Below are 6,784 nucleotides of genomic sequence, written 5' to 3' on the forward strand. Positions count from 1 at the left end.
ATAAAATAAAATAAAAGGTGATGTGTTCTGGTTTTAAATGAGAAAAAAATCTTTATTAAAATAAATGGCACTTTTATGAAAAATCAATTTAGTTAATTTGACAAAACAAAAGGCTGGAGCTCCAATATATAGCAAGAAATATAATACTTCATTTGTTTATATTAATTGATGTTTTACATTAATGCACAGATATTAAAAAAATACCTTTTATCAAATGCATCACTAAAATATAATTTAAAACTACTTTATTGAATTATAAATAAATGCAATAAAAATATAACTGTTACACAGATTTTGATAAATCTAAAATTATTTATATTTATGCAAAAATCTTCTATTATGAAACAACAAAACCTCCCCATAATATCATATTACAAAAATAACATAATATTTGAGAAACGTATATTTTATATTCATCGAATATTAAAATGATTCATAAAACTGAAAATTTGAGATGATTTGCATTAATCTGACAAATTTGTTGTCATATAAACAAGAATTTTGAAAATTCATTTAAAATTCAGGTTATTGAACTTATCATATCATGAAGTAAATTGATTTTTTTTTCTTATTTGAAAGTATTTTAAATTGTAAAACTTATAGTGATTTTAAATTGTTTTAACAAAATTTCTTGGTGAAAATTTAGAAGTCTAAATATCTAATTATTCTTGAGATTCTAAATATATTTAATAAATTACATTAATTTATCTAATCTACTTAAAAATATTTAAAATTAAATCATTTAAAATTGTAAATTGAATACACCACCCCTATAACTTTAAATCAATAATCATCAAAATTTGCAGATTTTTCTAAATGACAGCTCTTTATAAATTTTGATCTGATCATTTTTATTCTATTATAATTTCTAGCACAAAATCATTAAAATGTAAATATATTTAAAATAATAAATCATTGACAGTCGTGAAGAAGATATGATAACATTGACAGAATATGGTAGTTTAATTTTATTGGAGTTCTGCTGAAAACAACAAAATATACATCAAATACCTTGTGTCAAAATAAATGGAATGATAGAACTGGCTCTACGTGCTGGATGATTTTATTAGGTCTGTTGAAAAAATAATTGTGAAGGTTAATTTACAAAGAAGAAACTCTTTTTGTTAAGATTTTTAAAGGCAAACATTTTTAGTAGTGTCGTCCAAAAAAATGTAAACATTTTTAGAATTTGAATATGTAAGAACCGATTAGATTGCATTTAGCATTTTACGGATGTACAAACGCAATAGTAGTTTTATGGTCATCTGATTTTTTTATTAAACACAAGAAATGATATAATTTTGGAACACAAATTCGATTAATGAAATATAATCTCAGAGTTAAAACTAGCGGAAAAGGAAATTCCGTCGAAAGCAGAGATTACAAACCAAACAAAAATCCATAACTGATTGTAGTTCCATACCCAAAAAAAATCGAAAGAAAAAGGAGTGTTTAATTAGCTCATTCTCTAGTAAACACATGATTAATCAAACTGGTGAGAACATGATCTTCCATCCCAATATGAAACGATTCATATATCTCATTTTCTTACCCAAGATCATCAGTAAATTAATCCTAATTACTAGATTTGTGTCATGTTATCAACTCATTGATAACCATCAAGGATATGAAATTCTCGGTTTGCTAACACGATTAATGTGCAGGAAAATACAAAGCTTATAAATTGTTTTTTATGAATCTAAAATACTTATAAAAATAAATTTAACTTATAATTCTTATTAAAGTTTATTGATTGTTATCAGTAGTTACAAATTCGAAGGTTTTCCATCTGATTTGAGTACTTGTATTTTTATAACAAAGAAATATTTTAAATTTTATGAAATCCATGATAACGTTCTTAGTAAATCTATATGATTTAAATTTAAATTTATAAATTTATAAATCATATTACCAATATTTCAACATGGATTTAAAATCATGGAACATATAACTTCTCTTCCCTTATTTATGTGGGTCTTGTGGACTCTATATATGAACTAGCAAGAATCAATACATGTCTTAAATTAACGACTTCTGGAAGCGGATGTGCTGGTGAAATCAATCCAGTCAGATTGAGAATGGCAAGAGGCCTTGATTCCTCAAAGTTTTCATGCTCGTCCTAATCTGATGACTACAACATTGAGAAAAGCGCTAGCAAGAAATATATGGATCTCGTACACTGTTTTTTTGATGCAGTGACAGTACTTGTGTCATGGGTTGGTTGTTTCAATCAGTTTCATGAACTTGTATTTAGCAGAGAATGTCTAATCGCTTTCTTGTAGCTTTGGTATTAGTCGCAGAACCTCTATGTCAAGCACACCCAGTTCAGGAGATATTCACCGGGTTTTAAGAACTTCGTATATCATCTAGACTCTAAAAGTTTTATCTCTCTTTTTCTATCAAAGGTATTTTCCACAACATTTGCGTTTGATCTTTTACCATACTTCTTTTGATTTACCCCACGTTTAAGGAATGTTATAATTGATGGGTTGACGAAAGCAGCTCTTTTCTTATTGTTGACATCTCTCTCTTTGGATGAGTGAACTATGTTATTTTCTTTACGAATGAAATAATGGTTTGAAAAAAAGCGAATAACACTTATTCACTTTAAATTTCCAAATCTGTTAAAATACATATACCAATAACCTCTCCTTAACTTCAATACAGAAATTAGCCGTAATTTATGATCAGACACTTACATATAGTATTTAAGAAATTCGGAAACATATTTTAAATCAACAACTTATATAAATCAGAAACATCCAAATTAACTTCAGATATTGGGTATTATCCTATTGGGTTTAGACATCCAACGTCCCCTAACTCAATACTCGTTTGGGTAATTTTGTTGATTGGATCATATGATCAAATTTGATTTTGTTTGGATCAGGTTCGGTTTGGATCTCAGTTACAAAGACTATTATTTCCGGCCATTGTGAAAATTGAAATGACCTTAAAACAGAAGAAATTTATTTGTCAAGCAATTTGAGATGTCTATCATTAATTTAAAATCTGAGGGAAAAGAAAATTTGTGATATACAACACCATCGTTGTGGAATGGAATGATAGTTAATAAACAACATGTTTTGAATGCTCATGTGTCATTATTTTTTTCGTATGTGGATTCTTTATTCTATCCCCACTTTCAATACAAAATGGATAAATTCTCTTGGATATATATTATATATATGAGTAAAAATGATTAAAATGCTAACAACGATTGCAATCCCCTTAGATATCTTAAAGATCATGGAAATCAAATACCAAATATGGTAAGATGCTCAATTAGTGGTATGAATGTAGTATTCATATGGTCAATCATCTGATGTGAATACAACGGTATTAGAGAGAAGTAAAAATAGGCAAGTGGTGTCATGTAGAGTGTAGACTCTTAGAAGGATTCTAATGGTTTTGGTAAAGATGGTATAGCATCCAAGAGGATAACATGTTTGGATGGGTTGAGTAATATAAGAAGTATTCTCTTACTACTCCCTGTTGAGATCGAAGCACTAATGTGAATAATGGGGTGTATGAAGTATTCTCTCACATTCCGAGATACATAGGTAATTTTTACAATAGACTGGTCAGAAATAATTAAGATATTGTCTGAAACAATGCATTGGCATATGTTTTCAATGAATTTGAGGAGATTCATCTATGCAGTTTTCCAATGGTGTGTTATCATTGTATTCTCTCGTAAAATCAATAGAAAGATAAATAAGGTAGTGTGGATTGTTCCGATACAACCACCTTATTTTAAAAATAATAATAGTAATGTAAGATTGATTTGTATATCCTAATCGTTTTAAAAATCTGAATTATGTTGTTGAAAAATTATTTTATTACAAGCACTATCACATTTAATTATCAATAGTAAAAACAACACATGAGACCATTACGACTAATAACTCTATGTAATATGTACATATAATTATGTATTTTCAGTGGTTCAAAATGAAAATGAAATGATTATAGCAAATATGAAAAAATAAAATATTACATACACAAACATATATGCATATACTAACAAAAACATAAAAATTAGCAATTGTTTCACTAGTAAATTCTTGATAAAAATCAATTATTTTATTTTTTCAAGATCAATTTTATGATGGGATTTTTTGTGGTTATGTTAACTTCATACTGTTTCTTAATGGCATATTGCATTGCAAACCCTGAATTTCTCTGGTGGGTATCTATGGAATCTATCGGAACATCGAGACTCTATTTCTATCTTTCCAGATTGTAGCTTTTGATTTCGTTCCTAGGACCAAAACCAGTTGGTTGATGCCATGGCTAAAGTCTTTCTTTGTAATGGTTCGGTTGTTGCCAACTAGCTTCGTCGACTTTTGCATTTTAATCAAATCAGTGTTCTAAAACTTTTTATATAATATAACATCTTATAACAAATATTTTGTACCTTATTCATTTTAAATTGTGACTTCAATTTTTTATAAACTGATTGAAAAGAAAATAATTATTTTCTGATTAGTAGTTTTTCTCTCAAAACTTATGTGACTATTTCACACAAATATGTTCATGTTAATGTTTTCTAAAAATGTTATTCGTGGATTCCAAAAATCAGAAAGGGTACACTTCTAAGATATATTGCAATCCAGTCGGAAAACAATCAACTAAGATATTAGGAATTTGAATGAAACATCAAAAACAGGATGGAAGAATATACATCCTCGAAATAATCAAAACAATTTACAAAATAAGACTGGGTAGAGAAATATGAAAAATAAATATCCCTAGTTTTTCAGAAGTTTTTTCATATATGAGAATTCCAAAGAAGTATGAAATTCTGATAGAAGTATGAGAATCAATAATTTTCATATTTTTTCTAACTGAAGAATAGATCGGTTGCAATGATGAAGAAACATATCAAGATGACCAGTAACAAAAATAGTAAAATTACCTTCATCCAAGACTGCCATGAGAACTTCTTTACATATCGTCTAAGATTTCACTTATTTCCCCTTCTACATACATTTTTCTTATATGGTTTCCAAATTTTACTTGACTTTGTAACGTTGTATCTCAATTTGAGACGTTTGGATTTCCTCTTAGTGGGAGACGATAACCATCATAAGACCTAAATTAATACCAAATGTCTCGATACATATATGTATAGTATGTCACTATATATACAATATTTTAATGTTGTATACCTGTTTTTGGTTGGTAGGATTATTTCAAAAGATTTAATAAATATTGATATATTTTGTGATGTTAAATTAACTAAAAATGGTTGTCAATTACACGAACACGAAATCACGAAATGACTGCAGATATGAACAAAAATAACATAGAAATCTATATGGATTATGAATTCATGACAACATTCATATATGTGTTATGTTGCTAACTCGATCAATATCATTTTGAGATCTAAAAATGTCTCAGAGTTAAAATCCATCAACTTATAGTGATTTTAACATATTCATATATGTTCTCGGTTGTATAACATTGTATTTAAAATTTGATATATGTATTTCCTTTGTTTTTTATATTTTGTATGAGTATTATGATCTATTTGGTTGATGAAAATTTTCATTGCTAAATTCGAAGTCCATCATATTTTTATAGCTATCAGAATGGTGTTGATAGTGTTAGTAACATAAAACATAATTATAAATGGATATTAACATATGATTTATATAGTTTATGTAAAATACATTACTTTTCTCTAAAAATGTGATTGGTTTGTATAACTGATAATCATTTTCATTGGCTTATAACAAACATTATAACCAGAGTTGATAAATTTATTCAAACAAACCAAGTTGATAGATTTACTGGTTGATTTAAAGTAGTAACATGTATCATTTATCAATTGATGATAGATTTATATGGTTATAACAATGTTTGTAATAATCCAATCAAAAATGCTCCTTCTATATAATGATAATGAAGGACCCATATATATGTACGTAAATTACGGTAAATTAATAAGTGGACTCACATATTAATCTGTGTGATATGTACAATATTTTTAACACAAATTATAAAATCTATACAAAACATATTCTTATTAAAAGTAAGTTGATATATGAATCTAATAATGTTGAAATGAATATACTTCGTAAAATAAATATACACTACGGATAATATATATTTTGCATAGTAAATTTTTTATTATAACATCTAAAACCAAAAAAAAATCAACCAAATTTTAGCTGAAAAACAATCGTAAATGTCAACCGTATGGGTAAACCGTAAAATTGATCACATAAGATTGCAAACCTTTTCTAAAAAAACTGAAATTAGTTTCCTATTATTGGAAATTATTTATATTTATATATTTCTTTTATAAATGTCAATTGTGTTTTTTGTTAAAAGTACTAAAATTAAAAAAAATAGCAACAAATTTCTAAGCAATGGTCTAATAGTATAAAATTATAAAATATTTTAGTAATTTCTCAACTTTCAAAAAAATTATCTATATTCTTTGGAAAAAAAGATATTACGGATATCATGCGATAACTTCGTTGTAAAAAATTTACATGATATGGTTAGGATAAAAAAAAATTTTTTTACATGATATAGACATTGCCACAGACTTACGTTTGCCTTTAATGAAATAAATATTTATTTTTCATTATTTAGAGAACTTATTAATTATACACTCTTTCTGTTTCATAATTGTGTATACAAATTAATAAATCATTTAGTTGTGCATATTTTATATATATAAACATTATTACCAATATACATACTCATATTTCAACCAATAGAAAAATAAATTAGATAATAAAGTTAATAAATTATGCACTGAAAT

Source organism: Raphanus sativus, chromosome 2 (assembly GCF_000801105.2).
Source record: "Raphanus sativus cultivar WK10039 chromosome 2, ASM80110v3, whole genome shotgun sequence".
Lineage (NCBI taxonomy): Eukaryota > Viridiplantae > Streptophyta > Magnoliopsida > Brassicales > Brassicaceae > Raphanus > Raphanus sativus.